The sequence below is a fragment of the Megachile rotundata genome, chromosome 12, assembly GCF_050947335.1.
Source record: "Megachile rotundata isolate GNS110a chromosome 12, iyMegRotu1, whole genome shotgun sequence".
NCBI classification, from domain to species: Eukaryota; Metazoa; Arthropoda; class Insecta; order Hymenoptera; family Megachilidae; genus Megachile; species Megachile rotundata.
Window position 1 is genome coordinate 11379083 of NC_134994.1, and position 18292 is coordinate 11397374.

An 18292-nucleotide genomic window follows, 5' to 3' on the forward strand; every position below is an offset into this window, starting at 1 on the left:
AAATGCCGTTGGGTTATCGGTGACGTAACCGACGAAACGGACGTTGTTAACGTTCATTACGATGATCAATTTATGATTTCGTTGGAAATCATTTTTCTCGGACGTTCTTCGCGAAGCGTACATTTTGCTTGACACAAAGTAACGTTTGTGTCGCGTATCGTTCGCTTATCGGAACGATAACGCGCTTCGGCTTGTTTGGAAAATTTGATTAAGATATCTCGCGGCTCGTGCGACGATTTTAAAATAGAAAGCTGTTAGGTAAAATATTGGATACACTGATTTATATTACGGTATCTGTAGAAAGGATTTCAAACGACATTTTTCATACTTCTTTATAGGTGTATTAATACATGTAGCTCTTTGAAAATTGAATAAAGTAGTTGTTAAAATTGTTCAGAGATTTTTATTTAAAAGAAAAATGTATAATCATTTTAGAGATCCAATGTTGTTTGAGCAAACGTTTCAATTCATACATCGATAGTAGAAAAAAGATGAAGATTCATTCTATCTCCTTTTAATTTCCTGTCAATTATTGCTGTCATTATCTGATTTGATCAAACTTCATAAAAATGATAAAATCTCTACACAGTATTATGCTATCATTACACATCGATTAGGCTATTAATTAACTTCAATTGGTATTTCAAACGAAAAACATTTATTTGCAATTACTTAAATATATCAACGTAGTTACGTAAAGTCCAAAGTTACCTAAATAAGCGAGCATATTGTAGCGTCAACAAATTCAAAGGCGCAGTTCCAAAGGGTATCGAATCTCAATCGTAAACACTCGCAAGTAGCAGCAAAAGTGTCGTGTTCTGAAATATTTGACACGACTCGTTTTCGAATTCCGCGCCAAAATAACGCTCGATATTCGAGAAGCATCGAATAAAGTCCTCGGGAAATAGCTTCGAGATTGTTGCCGCGAAATTTGCGAGAATGCTATTTCTCGATCCATGGAAACGTACCGCCGCCGCGATTTCGGGCGTCTTGGTCCAGTTGGCGCAAGGCCGACCCATAAATCGCGTCGCGACGGTGAAACCCGTCGGAATAAACGCTGGAAAATCGATCTAATTCGAGAACAAAAACGACTGAAACCGGGAAACTTTTACTCGGGATGTCCTCGTTCCTCGAACGAAAGAAAAAGGAGTTTGTGTTTTACGGCGTCGCTTTGCTTTTGCTTTCACACCCTGGTTGCGATCGGCTCGTTGAAGCGAGACGTGATGCGACGCGACACGACGTGCAAAAAGACGGAGCACGCCCCTTCGAAGATGTAAAAACCGATGTTCCGCTTTTACCTCGTCCATATCGTGCCACGTGGACGCAAATAGCTGTTGCAAGGTAAACAGCGAATGTCGAACGAGCGAACTGCGGAATACATTAAAGCTCGAATAAAGACACGCACATTTCGTGTTAGCCTGTTTGGTGGTTTACGGGACGATCGATCATGGCTGACTGTATGTTCATCTTTCAAAACCCTAGCAATGGCTAAACCCTGTCAGAGGCAAAGTGGTACCTGCTCTACGTTGCAATTTACAAAATTTGGTGGCACTGTGTGTGCTTCATCGATGTTACTTTCACTCATTTATATTAACACTGTGACTGTCATGTCACTCGTATGCCACTTCGATTACCATACAGATCTACCATATATCCTCTTACCTAATCGAAAATACTCGTATTAACTGCTTGTAACTATGAAAAGTAAATATGACAAGGTACTGTAAAAATATTTGATAAGATTTGCTAAAAATGAAAGTGCTACCTAATACAATTTTCAGCTGTTTCAGTGTGGCAGTTCATGTGTTAAATAAGCATGTAGGGACATATCCGAACATACATATATTAGAGATAAATTTATGACTGTAATATAGATATAGGAATGTGATGATACAAGAATGCGATACAGAAATCTAGAAACCCAGAAACCTAGAAACCTCCGACTCTAGAAACCTAGATATCTAGGAATTAGGCATCCAAAGGTGTCAAATCCATCTTGACAAGTTTTATCTTCCCCAAAGTTGAAAATTAGCCAAAGTTCGATACATTTTATCACAAAACTGAATATTCGCAGAACAGGTCTCGACACTTCAATCGAAATGGCGAATTGCGAAAGCCGACCTTCGAACACATTGAATGGTAATATTGTTTTGCATGCCGTTATTGGCGAACGGTCGATCTGAATCTCTAGGACATGTTTCGATCGACCACATCGGAGACTTCTGCTGGGTTCTCATGTTCGGAAAAGTAGGACTGCAAGTGTGGAACTGCTAATACACGAAAAGTCCATTTAATAAAAGGATGTTCGAGAAGAAATGGCTTCATCGATTTCGAGGGAAATCGCTTGATTTGCATTCATACGATGAATAATACAACAACATCGGATACTGTTTGCATACGATTCGAGCTTCTCCCAATGACATTTCGCAAAACAAAGTCTTCGATCCGATAAAACTAGACGGTAATCTACGACATATCCTGGATCGTTCCATTAAAGCTCCATTGTTATCAGCTACGACATTTGGAGCAACCGGGTTTTTATTTCTGAACGGATACCTGCTCGCTCAGGCAAGAAAGCGAGTAGGCGAGGAGATCTACTTTTTGTTGATTACAAGGAGAGTCTCGTGATATCTGTTACCAACTGTTTAGAATAGTAACTAAACTTCGATCGAGGTCAGTCGCTTAACTGTTCTTCGTTCAAGCTCTTACTCGACGAATTTTAATAAACATAGTTAGGATTAAGTACTCTAGAATCATTAGTAGCTATAATTCTAATTATAAATGCACCAAGATTTTTGTCCAATGACATTTTGTGAGATGTGGTGTAGTGTCAACAAAATTGAAATAAAGGTTAAAGTTTTAACCAAACATCATTCTCGGAGAAATCAGCAAGTTGTTTACGTGAAAGAAGTCCATCGAATAAAGTTATAAAATTATTCCGATCGGCTATTATATTTGCAAATGTATGAATAACAAAAACCAGTCGGATTACAAATAAAATGGAAATATCAAAAGAACGAGTTTATGCGCGTAATTAATCGATGCCGTTATCGAAAGGTAATAGCAGAGGACAAAACAAAAGTGAAATGAACAACTGTTGAATCACGAAAAAGTGGACTCGTTTCATCACAGCTGACGAAGCGAAACGCATAGTCACGGATCAAGAATAGATCGCCTAAATCTTTAATCGACCTGTTACGAAAAGCTGCCACGCATTGTGCAAAATGTATCCAATAGCAACTAGTTAAAAAGGTAAGCTGGAGGTTCTGAGAGAAAGAAATTGGTAGTTGTACGCCGGCACGAAAGGTGTACAGGGAATAATAATGCAACAGCGATCCGCGCGATAAAGCCAGTCACCGTTCAAGGTCTGCCAGTCGAGGAAACATATTTCCCTAGAACGTGCAGTACGCGCGGGAGAACAGATCCACCATTGTGTGTGCAGACCCGTGAGCAGCTACGAATCGCGTGTACACGTAAGCAGCAACGTTTCTGTGTACACGCTCACATTTATCGCGGAGCTACGGTGATGTAATCGGTAACGTAAACCGCGGGCGACGCCGGGTCTGCCAGAGTCGGCCGATGGCCAGCAACCAATGGGAAAACGTACCGACTTCGTTCTTCGGCCCGTGTATAATCCTTTCGCTGGCCTCGTTCCCTAGCGTGCGATCGCGTTCCATGCCCAAGCCAGGATCAAGGATACCGCAACGAGAATTTGCTTGGCAAGGTTCGACTATCTCCCTAGATTCTTTCGAAACTGGACTGAATGGACAGTTGGCAAAAACTTGGAGACAGAGTTGAAACATCGGTAAACTGTCTCGACGACACGCCAACTGGGACTAAGTTTCGCGAACTTCGGGATTGAGTTATTGTGAGACCATATGGAACACCCTGGTACCGGTGCACACGGTCGGTAATGCTCGGTATTGATCTACCGACACGAGTGGAGAACTGGATCTGGACACTTGCAGACCTAGATCTTAGGTCAAGACTCTTTCACTTTTAACACGACGAAAGTATTGGTCTTCAGAATTTGAGACCTTGATATTTTTGAAACCTTGAGACTTTAGAATGATACTAATGAGTCGAGAACTAGGTCCAACATTTAAGTCCACTAGAAACTTTATTTTATGAACGAATATTTAATAGCTTCCAGGGAAAGTAAGCTCAGGAAAAGGAAGTCACATAAACTACGAAATGTAATTCGAATGCTTCTCAAAAATTACTCCTACTCGACTTTCGAATTACAGTTGCAATCTCTCGATGATATCTTTTTCTATCGACCTATCAATTCTTGCGTTCTCGAAATCCTCGATTGACCGTGAACACGGACAGTAGCTCGCTTTCATTGATTTTATCCGCAGCCTGGGGATAGTGACTTTCTATCGCGGATAATGGACGCGTTATTTTCACCGTTTCCTTTCGATCGATCGATACGGACAGCCCGGGCTGTCCTGAAAACGGAGAAGACGCTTTTATCTGTTCCAATGATCGCGTCGAGCTTTTGTTTACCAGGTCGTTTATCAAAAGGCAACGCGATCGGACTACCAGTATTGGATTAACGCCATCTCGAGCCCGGAAACCGGGTCAAGGATGTTTGGTCGTTATTAGATTTCACTGGATGTCGTGGAAAGAAATTTCCCCGGAAGTTCTTCCCGAGACGCGACGGATGCGCCATTTTGCTTCGGGCTGCAGAGAACGATAACTCGGTTATTCTGGGGAGGTCGTTCGAGATGATAGAATTTCGCCGACAGAGTTTACCACCTTAACACTTTATCCGGGGTTAATCGCTGTGCATCAAGGATTATGATACAGTAAATATAAAATCGTAAATTCCCTTCTGGTAACCATAGAGAGAAGAACACACCTTGTATTCTTCTGATATTGACAGATACGTTAGTGTCTTCTCATGTTGGTTTAAAATTTATTAAACTTCCAAATGCTCAAATTACAGGATCGTTATTTCTACAATTTGCAAAAGGTGTTTAATAGAATTAATTAGGGTAGTTCGATCGTTACATCTGAGTCAGTCGGAAGATCAAGTGATCAAGATTAGGATAATGATACAATAAATATAAAATCATAAATTTCCCTCTGGTAACCATAGAGGGAAGGACACACCTTGTAGTCTTTTGATATTGACAGATACGTTAGTGCCTTCTCATGTTGATTTAAAGTTTGTTAATCTTCCAAATGTTCAAATTACAGGATCTTTATTTCTACAATTTGCAAAAGGTGTTTAACAGAATTAATTAGGGTAGTTCGATCGTTATATTCGAGTCAGTCGGAAGATCAAGGATAATGACAAAGTAAATATAAAATCGTAAATTCCCCTCTGGTAACCACAGGGGGTGGAACATACAGTATAGTCTTCGTGTATTAACAGATATGTCAGTGTCTTCTCATGTTAGTTTAAAATTTTGTTTAATTTAAAAATGCTTAAATTCCAGGATTTATTTCCTACATTTGCAAAAGGTGCTTAAGAAAATGAACTGTTAGAGTAGTTCATTATATTCTAATCGGAAGATTAAGTCGAACAAGCATGACGGATATATTCGAATTCGCTATCGACCGACAAAAGGAGAAATAATTGGCCGACTGATAAGGGCAATGAACCTTTTATTATCTGTCACAGAGCCTGTTGTCCCCTAAACGTTCGGATAATCGAAGTGGTTAGCACCGCATGCGCACGGCGTGCAGTGGAATAAGCCACGCATTGCCATTACGCACAGACAACACGCGCACTTTCACGATCGTAGTCGTCGGATATTTCAGCCAGCGAAGCGGATTCCTGGCGAGGTGCCTGTCTGTCGAAAGGTGCGAATTCCGTGTCCATGATGGCCACGTCGAACGTTTCCCCGATGGGTCGTCGATCGCTTCCGTTTAGTGCCAAAAGGGGCAGCGAGGCCGATCAATCGCGCGGAAGATTTCCACGTTGCCAACCAAACTTTTCCACTCGCGACTCCTTGTTGTTGTTTTCTCTCTACGTGACTAACAATACACGTGACAGCTAGTAAAAGCACAGTTTTGTGTTATGGACGCCAACGGCATAGATAAGATTTCGCAACGTTCGCAAACGAGTCTACGGCGGAACATTTTCTGACGGAGATCGACGACAGTTTACGATCACGGGTTGACCGAGGTCGCGTGTGCAACGATAATACGCAATCGACAAGCATTTCGACGCGCCGTTGCGTAATCCTCACGGTTTCATAAAGATACCGAGATAAAAATTACCACATACAAATATTGATTATTACCATTTTTTCAATCTGTATGAAGTTACGACAGCAACTTCGACGACTTGCAACAGTTTAGGTTAATTCGATGGTCTTTGATCTACATGTATAGTTTCTTCTGAAGAGTCTACATGACTACATGTATATTTTCTTCTGAAGATGGACAAGATCTACATGATAAACAATGCGTCATACACATTAGAAGGAGACAGTTAGTTCATTTCGCAGGTAGATCATGTTTTTCTCGCGTAGATCATGACGCGGTTGCATCGGTGAACGCATCATTCGTGTCCGTCGTAATTTCCTTTGAGTCAGAGTCCGGCAGCAGCCGTGCACCGATTCCGTTTATATTTATACCACGATCTAAAACCGACCAAGAAAAAAAAAAGTATCTCCCTCTCGTCCGAACGTTGACCCAAGGCTCGCGGTGATACGTCCCAGGTCGGCACATTCATAGTACGCTGTTTTCCTTTCTTGCCCGCGAGCCTCTTTCTCCGGGGACGAGCCTTCCGATGTCAGTCTTCGGGATTACTCGTCATCGTAAAAAGACAATGCCCTGGAGATGAGCCAAGAAGCGGCTATACACTCTGTCGTTCGAGCCTATCTATCGCGAGCTGCCTTCGGATATTCGCCGTCAATTCCTTGGACACGCGCGTGCCTTCTCCTTCTCTTCCTGTGTTCGTTCCTTTTTTACCGGCCGACTCGAGTAGCCGCGATTCTATCGAGCCTCTCGTGACGGTCGTCGATCCGCACAAAAGCTGCCATCCGCGAGCGGACACACGTGTGCCAAGTCGAGCGTATCACGGCAAAACTGTCGGTTCGCTGCTTTCCCTGAACACTCCTCGATGTCGTTTGTCCGCCATCGTTTCCTCTCGATTCCGCTCTCCCTGCGTCTTCCCTTTCGATATCGTCCTGCGGCGAGAGCCGGAAACGCTACATCACTTTCTACGCCCGCGTACTCTCGTTGGCTACTGATGGGTTGGAGTTTTGGGGTTTTAGGTATTAGGGATTTTTTAATTGGGAAAGTTGGGAATTGGAGGATGTAGAAGTTGGATTTAAAGAATGGGGTGATTTGGGAATTGGTGAGTGTGGAAATTGGATTTGAGGAATGGGGTGATTTGGAAATTGGTGAATGTGGAAATTGGGAGTTTAGGAGTTGGAGTGAGAGATTGGGAAAATTGAGAGTTGGCGAATTTGGACATTGGGGGTTTGAGAAATTGGGAAATTTAGAAATTGGGGGTCTGAGAAATTGGGGGTGTGAGAAATTGGGGGTGTGAAAAATTGGGAAATTTAGAAATTGGGGGTGTGGAAAATTGGGGATGTGAGAAATTGGGAAATTTAGAAATTCGGAGTCTGAGAAATTGGGAAATTTAGAAATTGGGGGTGTGGGAAATTGGGAAATTTAGAAATTGGGGGTGTGGGAAATTGGGAAATTTAGAAATTGGGGGTCTGAGAAATTGGAGATGTGGGAAATTGGGAAATTTAGAAATTGGGGGTGTGGAAAATTGGGGATATGGGAAATTGGGAAATTTAGAAATTGGGGGCGTGAGAAATTAGGAAATTTAGAAATTGAGGGTGTGGGAAATTGGGAAATTTAGAAATTGGGGATGTGAGAAATTGGAGGTGTGGGAAATTGGGGATGTGGAAAATTGGGAAATTTAGAAATTGGGGGCGTGAGAAATTAGGAAATTTAGAAATTGGGGATGTGAGAAATTGGAGGTGTGGGAAATTGGGAAATTTAGAAATTGGGGGTGTGAGAAATTAGGAAATTCAGAAATTGGGGATATGAGAAATTGGGGATGTGGGAAATTGGGAAATTTAGAAATTGGAGGTCTAAGAAATTGAAAAATGTAGAAATTGAAGGTATGAGAAATTGAGAAATTTAGAAATAAATTAAATAATCGGTATTCTCTTAACCATGTGCATATTTTCACACTTGCACTTCGTACATCAATTTCGCCGCGATATTAGAAAATAGACTGACCGAGACTTGACACCGTTTGGAAGCGGGTCACGTAAATATTTTGCCTGTTCGATATAAATCAGCTATAAACTTTATTGCATTCTTGGCACTATAAACGAAATCTTATAGCTCGATAGTTGCCGCGTTCAAGGCGAAGTAGATATCAAATCGTTAAGGATTCTGTGTGTACGTGCGGTGCAGACCGATGCAGAAAATATAGCAGGCACACAAGAAAGTTAAAATCGATAAACATTACCGAAAGTTCAGTAAAATGATTTAGAAGACATTTAAACCAAAGATATCTGCACATAGTCCGCGTGTTTTAATGGCTCCCTTTTCACACGCGATTAGAAAAAGACAAGAGCATGTGGATTGCACTCACGAAAACGCTTCTGACATTTGTCAAAGGCGGAGTACAAGAAACAAGCAGCACCAAGACTTTTTAAGTGCCTTGGACAATGCGCAATTTGTCTGAAAAGAAACGGGAGTAGCTGCTTCCGTGTTCGAAAATTGTGAACGATGGGGAGGAAGTATTCTAGCAGGAAATCAGCTAGTAGTGGTCATTTAAACTAGTGGGGTTGCCTATTGTCAGCGAAATTAGATAATACTACTGCGGAATTTCAGCCTCTCACTTCCTTTCACGTTACACCATGTACTCGCAGGAACCGCAGTACAAAATGGCGGCGGAACCATAGCCTTATTTTTGACTAGCAACTTTTTAAACTTATTTAAGTGAAAGTCCGCAAATATTAGAATTGAAGAATTCTGTTGAGGAATGAATTAAAACAGAAAAATATCTTGTAAGCGATGTTTACATCAAGATTCTCTTGCGTTGAGCAAATATTTTAAATCAGGTTCTCAAATTCATACGTATGCACACAATCGTAAAAAATAACGAACAACATCTTTTTGCCTGATCATAAGCATATGATAATTGCGGAGTGTCATGCGTGAAAACAACATTAGTAATGGAAATGGCCGACACCGCAATCCGCTTTTACGGCCGTTTAGAGAAGGAAAGAATTCCGCAACTCTCACGGACGAACAGAAAGTCACTTTTAATATGTACAACGCATTGATTCATGTACTCGTAAATAAAATGCTCGGTGACAGTATTTGAATGATAAAAACATTGACAGGTACTCAACGAAAGTCCCAGTAAAATGCGGCTCGCGTAACGACACCCAATGTTCCGCTATGCTCGCACAATTAAAGTGCGTTTTATGAATATTGACATACTTTATAGGTCCCCGGTTGTCACGGACATAACGCGGTCCAATTAATTTTGCCATTATAACCTAACCCGATTATCGTGGTTCGTACTTTCGTTCCTGATTGCGAAATCGGTTCGTGCGGTTAATATTACTCTGACTATTGCCTCAGGGCTTTACGAGTCGTATGAAATTGCACTGTGTTCACAATTTCCTCGCATTGGAATGAGCACGAATTAAAAACAAAATCGAATAGAAATCGATCATTGAATATTCACCTTCGATCTCTAATTATCGTGCTCGAACAAAAGAGCTCTTCTCCGATGCTCTGATATTGAAAAAAATATTGAAAGCGAACCGCCAGGAAAGTGGGCCATCAGAACGGAAATTAAAATTGTCCTTGTCTAATCACGAGTGCTCTGCAACTACCACTGAATATACACTCGGCTTTACCGTATCGGACTGTGAAGGATACTCTGAAAGGACTGGTTATCCGTTTTTAGATCTGTATTAAGAGATTTTAGTGAGTCATTATACTCGCTTTTGCTGTTCTCCTTTTAGAAATAAATATTTTAAACTAGTTCTTCTTTCTCCCGTGTTTTACCTTGTCAGATACTATCAAGGCCCTCCATATTAAAAATAATTATGAAATTCAATTTTAATTTTTGAGGACTGAAAGTTCAACCAGTAGAATGATCGAAACAAAATTGCACGAAGCGAATGATTTTTAGGATACAAGGTCAGAACTTGATAAACCTATATGATAAATAAAATGTGGAAACCTATAAAGTATGAACGTTTAGCAAAAACTAGAGAATGCTTTAACGAGTTTCTGTGGGGAAATGTCAGTAACGAAAACCGGCGGAAAGGGCGTCAAACGCGATCGCGGCGTCAACTAACGACCGCTTCTTTGTAATTCTAATGGACGTTTCCGCTGCCGCGGCTGACCCCGTTCCGGCTGCAGCGTTGAATTGCAGATTCGCGGTGGAAACAAAGTTATGAATACCTAGTGTCAGCGCCGTTCGCGAAGCCAATATTTGCGTACACGCTCGAGAATTTGTATTTTTTTGGCGGCCGACAAACCGTAAAAGACAGCCAGCACTTGGCCGCGCTCCTCGAGAGGCTTAAGTGGAAGCAGATTCTAATTGGCTTCTCGTCTAATTTAATCGACACGCCGTGTTCGGCGAGCTCGCGTCATCGAACGGCGACGGCTCGTTAGCTCGAATCCCCAGGATCACAGGTGACGGACAGTTTTGGGTCACGGACGCACGTAACGCGCGAATATTTTCGGTTTGCCGAACCGGTCGCGAGTGTGCGTTACCGTTAGCCACAACCACGGCCAATCGACCGCCATACCATTCTCCTCTCGGTTTCTGAAAACAAACCGTTCCAGGACGCGTCACTAACTCGTGTCTATTTGCTAAGTGACGCGCGCTCAACGCGACAGCTGACAACGCGAATCACCCGATGAAAATAGAAAGCGGAATCGGGCCACGCGCAATACTTCCTAGTATCTTTCTGTCCTCGACTTTGTCGAACCGCAATTTTCTCACGAGGTTCACAATTTTTACCATTTGCATGCATTTCTGCTTAAAATATCGGAGTGGTTTGAAGCTTTCAAGGCTCGCAAAGCATTAAGACAAGGTCGCAATGTGTAAAAGAATTTTAATGTTCCGGAGACTAAAAGTCCTGAAGCATCCCAAAATCTAAAATGTCCAAACGTGAAAATTTTCTTAGTTAACTCAAAAATTTCCCAAAATTACAAAACTGACAAAATGAAAATTGCAAAACGTCCAAAACTGACAAAATGAAAATTACAAAACGTCCAAAACTGACAAAATGAAAATTACAAAACGTCCAAAACTGACAAAATGAAAATTACAAAGCGTCCAAAACTAACAAAGTGAAAATTTCGAAAGTTCCAAATACTCCAACTATAATTCCAAACTTCCCCAAAATTGAACTAAAAATTTTGAGGTCCTAAAGTCCTAACCTGTCGAAGGCCCCACAAAGTAAGCTTCAGCAAAATGTTAAAAGAATGCGTTCCACTTAGTCCGGGGGAGAACCGAAAGTAAAAAGCGACGACGTTCGCGGAAACTGTCGTGTCGTTCGACGAATCGTCTTTCCCCGCAGGGAAGATTACAGCGTATGATTGAAATCAACGGTTATAAGAAAAGTGCTGTGCGGAGAGGACTAAGCACGTAGCGCAGCGATAGACAGGCCTTGAGATATACACCGACTCCTCTATTTATGCACTCCCACGAAGTCCGTCGAAAAGTAGGACACTGCTCCTACAGGTTCATTAGGACTGTACGCACGAAGCAATCGATCTTATCCTTAAAATTATTAACGTTGCGCAATAATTTAGATATCTGAATTTATAAGTTGTAATTTGCCAAAGTCGATGAATACGCGAGTTAACGATTTCGTGTATTAGCGATGGAAATAACGTTTCGATTATGAATGACGAAATGTCACAAACGGAGAGAGAAATGGGGGAATCAGTATAATTTCTGGCACGAATGCTGGTGTAACAGTGTAGGTCGATTACGTTTTATTTATGCATCTCGCGAAGTTCGCTTGAGAAATGAGCAAAGACAATCGATTTATCCACGCCTCGAGTTATACTTGGAAATATTCGAATACATACGCGTTTGCATCGTTAACTTTGTTTTCTGTGTGCCTGGATATACATAGTACAGCGAAGACATTATTATTATCGCCCGTAGTTATGATTGTCTACAAAGTATAAAACAGGGAAAACGTTTTTCGCGATGAATCACGTACACGCTTCGGCGTTATCGATCATTTGTTTTCGCGGACACGTTCCGACGCGGAAAGGAAAGCAGATTACAACCTGATCTCGGCATTTCGCTGTCGTCCATGACGAATTACAGCGTTTCCAAGTATTTTTCTATTTCAGTTTGCATCCATCGTCATTAAACGCGAAACGAATCTCTCGAGAATAACCGAGAGACTCCGCAGCAATTTAAGGAGTAAAATTAACTCCCCATCGAAAGTCGAGAGGTTCTCGAGCGTCCGCAACCCTGTCGACAGATCGTTCGCGCATATTTCCATGGAAACTCTCCTCGCTCGTTTCATACTTTTTTTCCGGTTCGCGCGGAATTGCAACCACGATTCGCGAACGTACAATTACCCGTACTCTCACGTTCGTGCTTTCGTAATATTTGTATAGAGAAAGGAAAGTGACTGAAAGAAATCAGCGGCAGATGAGATCACTAAACACCATTTTTCTGCGGAAATTACTTCAGACGTACGTGCTTTTAGTGAAATTTCAAAATTACCAAGCTTCTAAAAGCCTATATTAAGTCGTTGTAGTAAATCTAGAGAATCATCTTGGAAGTAAGTCAACGTGATCTTCTAGAACGATTAGAGATCGAAGCAACGAGAAATAGGGAAATCGATCGATATTGCGAATAGGTCCATGGCTGCTCATGCGGCGCGATTCCGAGCACTTTCACCTGGACCCGTGTAGACCGAACTCTTCTGGATCTCGCGTGTAACGTAATAATTTAGAAATCGGCGGTTAGGCTGAAACGTACCGAGCTCTCCGTTCCCTTTTTATCGGCTGGCAAAACAACGTGCACGGTTACCTCGCTCGAAGGAAACACAATTCGCGAGCGTCCCCGATTAACCCGAACCGTTTCGTGGAACGTATCGAGGGAAGCTGCCAGTTCTTGTAGGCGAGATCGAGTACACGGCCAAACTTGCGAGTTTTCCGAGAAACCGCGATAATACGTGCACCGGTTGCCGCGAATCGAGAGATATAATTGACACAGATAACTGTACGCTCACCATGCGGAGGAATGTTTTTTGCGGCGATCGTTTGCGGTGAACGCTTCGATCATTCGCAGAACCGGCAACGTACATAGAAACCGGTAATAAATTGTAACCACGTGGATAACTTTTCCTTAATTAACTGTTTAATTAGCATAATTATTTGTTACAACTCTACACGGGACGTTTTCGTTTTATTTTTCTCTTTCTGCTGTGTTGGACTAAACGATATCTTCCGAATGAAGGAGTCGATTGTTTCACCCTTCGTTGCATGATTTGAACAGTTTTAAAAAGTGAAAAGGTAAAAGTGAAAGCAAGAAGTGGAGGATAAAAAATATGAACTCCATCTAAATGTAATTAAATTTGTTGCACCGTAGATGTTTATCCATTTACGATACAAATCAGCAAAGCGTAGATTATAAACCACATAACCTCCAAGAGCCGAGGGCATGATCTGTTTATAGTTTGCAGACTTTGATACATGTTCGTTGTATAAACATCCGCAGTCCAGTAATTATAATTCATGAAGCAATTCAATTTTAATTCAGCCGGACTATGCCGCGGTTGAATTTCAACTTTCTCCAGTTGCCTCAACGCGGCACTAAATTAACTCGAGATTTGTCTGGTTAACGGACATAACCACCGAGAGAATCATAAGTCAAGTGGTCAGTGGACGGCTACGTATAGAAAATAAGCGTGGGATTTTTCCCTGTAAAAATTTTCAAGCGACACGCGTTCGATCGGTAGAGCGGACGGGACGAAATTGTGGATGCTGTAGGGAGGTGCGCGTGCGCCGTCAAAAGGGGGTTCACTTTTTATCGAGGGCGTAACGCGAGACAATCCGATCTGATTACGACGTACGGCCCTCTACGGGAACTATACATCAAACCTGTTACCTGTTCCCGGGGCGAGTCAACGAACGGATCTTAACCCGTAAATGTCGCCTACAACGGAACCAGTTTCGTCCCGTTGGACGCTATGCGTTCGAATCCATCGATACGCGAGCGATGACGTCAGATGGAACGGCAAAAGGGCTGTGCGGCGCGAGAAAAAGTCGAGGCGGCTCCGGAGATCCAACGGGAGCAAAATAAATCGGACAGAGAATGACGAGGGATGGCGGATCGATAACACGACCTTGAGACTCGTCGTCGCCTCGGCATATACGAGCGAGGAACCTCCGGTTCTCATAAAAGAGAATTACCGTTGGGAAGAGAGGACAACGCGTGGACGTACACAAACGCGCAAGTTCTCTGGGTCGACAGCGACCGAAAGAAGGGGAACAAAGGAGGAGAAAGAGGTAAGACCCGTGGCCGGAAAGGGAGAGACGATCGGCGTGGCAAAAGGGTGCAAGAGAACCGGAGCGGACAGAGAGAGACAACCGCGGAACAAGAGGCAGCCGGAACGATCGTGAATACGGTGTGCCGTGGATATACATACGTTTTATTTCGAGAGGTACTTTCACGAACGATCCTCGAATATATTTTTCTCCGCCGGCACACCGACTATTTACGTACCACGCCCGCGATAATGCACGTCTCCACCGATCGTTGGCATCGCTCAACTTCGGCCATTTTGGATATGGTGACGTCAGCGACAGAATCCGGGAAACGAGCACAGAGAAAGGCGTGTCATCTGTCGCGCTATACTCCGACCCTGCAATTTTCAATCTCGGAGAGCGCATCGATCAGCGACTATTCATCCGAGAGTTAAGCCGGACGCTTCACCCCTTGCCAGGGATGTATTTTTATATTCGCGGGGAGAAAATAAGCGACGGTGTCCCAGCTTTGCCTACTCCTTTTCGTCCTTTTCTTACAGACAAGACACAATGACAAATTGCGCACCCGACGCTGCATGAACCATTAAGCAAAATGAGCAGGTGCTCGGGGCGTCGAGGAACGCCTCGTTACAACACTTCTTCTTTATCGAATTTAGCTAAGATATTTTTCGAGAGCTCTGCAATTCCAAATTCATGAAGTCATTCTCAGTTCCAAAATTCCTGAAGTCTCGAAAAGAAATGAAGTCCGTAGAATCTTATGAAATGTTTCCCCTTCGTAAACATGGCACTGAGTATTTTTTTGAATAGAGTTTTTCTTTTGCGAGAGAAAACGAGGCAGTGTATCGTCGAGCATTCATCAACGTAACCTCGCGTTTCTCATCGAAACGGGGAAACTCCAACGTACATCCGGTGCATGCCATTGTGCGGCCTCGGAGCATTTGCACATTCACGGTTGGAAGCGTTGTTCTTTCATAACGTTAGCGTTCCTACGACAAAATCTGAATGCTTTTTTGAAGCCGGAGAATCGATTTACAGGCCTGGAACAGCGCTTATTGATTATTTCCTACGGGTACTGGTGGTAATGGATTCGCCCTGTAGGGGTGTGCGACGATGATCTTTCATTGAAATAAACCGTAATTACTGCTAACGATATGATAGATGATTGAAGGAGTTAAGATAGGCTGTAATACGCTTACTGGCGGAGAAACAGGAAATTGGTAAGCGGGAAAAGTTGAATGGCTTAACGAGGACTATTTTCCTACGATATAGTATCCGCCACAAGCAACGGCCTTACCGACGATGACTCGCACCGTTACACGTGGAAGATAATCACATTATAGGAGAATACTCCAGAACAAATTCAATCAGTTTCCATCTTCTGCCAATTATCGATTACTCCGTGCGTTGTACGCGGTTCATACGTGATCGCTAGTCATGCCTTAACACTTTGATGAGCACGCGTTTTATAAAATCAGCGGTTCTTGCGGTATTATATTCGTTTTTGCAATATCCATTGCAATAAAGTACGACTTCCAATCATGTACAGTCATCTACAAAATTCTCTACCTCTAATTTCTTAATAAAGGTTTCCTCGATCAATCTTCGCTAAAGTCACGAAAATAAATCACCCTACCAGTTCGAACGTAAACAGTACACATCGAATAGAAACAAAGTAAAGAAAACGAACGCCAAAGTGTTGATACTGTCACCAGAAATAACGGAAAAATATTTTGCAAGCGTAAGAAATTCCGTGTGAAACAGTGAAAGCTTGCTCCAAAATACGTCAAGAGGATCGACTGCCAAACCAATTAAACGAGGCAGAGACGAGTTTACATAAACGAGAAGCAATGAATCATTGATATAGTTGGCAACAAACGAGAGATATTGCTCCCTCCGTTTCCACGATGTCTGCCAATGGTTCCGAGCCCGAAACACGGCAAAAGGAAAACCAGTCGGAACTTTCTTTCCTGCGAGCCAGCGGAAAGATGGGTATCGAGTGTCGCATCCTGATAGAGGCCGCTTCCTCTTAGGCGTACGCGGAATTCAGATAGCAACGCTTCTCTTCCGGTTGCACCGTTGACGTAGTGCGTAAAGGCGTTACGTAACGCACGAGGAGCGAACCGACTAGACCGTAACAATCTATCGGATCTACGCACGCTCGCTGCGCGAGTGAACGTTCGGCGATGCTCGTACCCACTCGGCTATTTTCGTCGTTCCAACTACACTGATTTACCATTGTGCGGGTCACCGTGTACACGGGTCTATTATGTCCCCTCTTGGTCCTATATATAAGTGTTATCGAATGTCTTCTAACGATGAAAGTATTATGGGTAGGTTATTTCATCATCTTCAGAACTTTGTGAGTCACGAGACGTTAGGGATCTAAGACTTTGTCTTTGGAATTTTGCCACTGTTGAGTGACTTTGAATCATGAGAATTTTGCGATGTTTTGGGGATGTTGGAACTTTGAGGGGGTGGAACATTGAGACTGTGTAGCTTTGGGACAACGGAACATTTATTTTGTGGAACTTTGATGTTTTGTGGACGTTGAAACTTTAGGTGGGTAATTTTGCGACGTTTTAAGACTTTGGGATTTTAGGATTTTGGGGATGTTGGAACTTTGTGAGGGTGGAACATTGAGACTGTAGCTTTGGGACAACGGAACATTTATATTGTGGAACTTTGATGTTTTGTGGACGTCGAAACTTTAGGACGGTGGGACATTGAGACTTTGAGACAGAATTTTTGATTTTGAGATTTTGAGATATTGGAATTTTGGGACTGTAGAATGTTGAAACTTTGACACGTTAAAACTCCTAAATTACGATACCTGGAAATCTTAGAGTCTTTTGATCTTCATCGAAACTATGACTCTCTGAAACTTTGAAGTTGAGCAACCTTTGCAGAACGCATTATAAACAAATGACTCCCGCAAGATAACTCCAAAAATAATCCGCATTAAAGCCTCCCGATTACATCAATCTTTCCTACGCTATCTGTCAATCGACTTACTGTCATTTTTCAAAGTTTCAAGGAACCTACATAAAATACGCAATTCCGTTTGAAAAAACAAAGCCGTCCTTGAAATCTTCAAAGAACGCCACGACTATTTACAACCTGAACAAAATTTGAAACCACATCTAAACGTTAACTTTCAAATGCCTGCCTCAATACTTCGCAAAGAACGAATAGAATGTGTCGTGCCAGCGTAATAATATCCGCTGTTATTCGAACCTCATCACTGTTCCGTTAATTATTCGAAAGTCAACGGTGTTAGTCAACGAGTTAAATTCGACGAATCTTACCGGCAAGGACGTTCGCGGGCGCGTTTTCAGACAGCGCGTCAAACGCTTGGGCTGACAGCTACGACCGCGAAAACAAACGATCGGAAACGCGCGACTTCTCGATGGAATTTTACTTGGCGCGTGACAAAATCGTATTACGTATTCAGTCGGTGCGATGCATCGAACTGTCTCATACATTTTCATTCCCTTTCCTCGAATGCGAGTCGCGTTCCTTCTCCGAAGAAAACCGCATTTCACGACCCCTCACGATTGTTCCGTAACGCCATTTTTCCATTTTGCCGCGAGCTCGATAACGATTGGCAAAGGTCAAATATTTCAAAGCTTCTTCGATGACGGAATTATTGAACGAGTCGACTACCGCTGGCCGGCGTAAAGTCATTATAATTGACCGGCCGGTTAGAGTCACGCGAATGATGCCCGTTGAAAACGTGCCTCTTCGATTTGCTCGGATTCTCAGCACGCGTGCACTTTGCTGCACCGAAACGAGCGTCCTCGACATATAA

At 42.7% G+C, this 18292-nt stretch overlaps 1 protein-coding gene and 2 long non-coding RNA genes across 3 annotated transcripts in view; 1 reads left to right on the forward strand and 2 right to left on the reverse strand.

Annotated features, from left to right (window-relative positions):
- LOC100879481 (uncharacterized) overlaps positions 1–18292 on the reverse strand; it is a 73735-nt gene that overhangs the window by 45578 nt on the left and 9865 nt on the right. The window lies entirely within an intron of this gene.
- LOC143265487 (uncharacterized) lies at positions 856–5124 on the forward strand. Its single transcript, XR_013040094.1, has 2 exons — positions 856–1718; positions 1782–5124. It is a non-coding gene; the product is annotated as an uncharacterized LOC143265487 (long non-coding RNA).
- LOC143265486 (uncharacterized) lies at positions 5600–18124 on the reverse strand. The gene is made up of 2 exons (XR_013040093.1): positions 6258–18124; positions 5600–5988 (listed from the first exon to the last, which is right to left on the reverse strand). It is a non-coding gene; the product is annotated as an uncharacterized LOC143265486 (long non-coding RNA).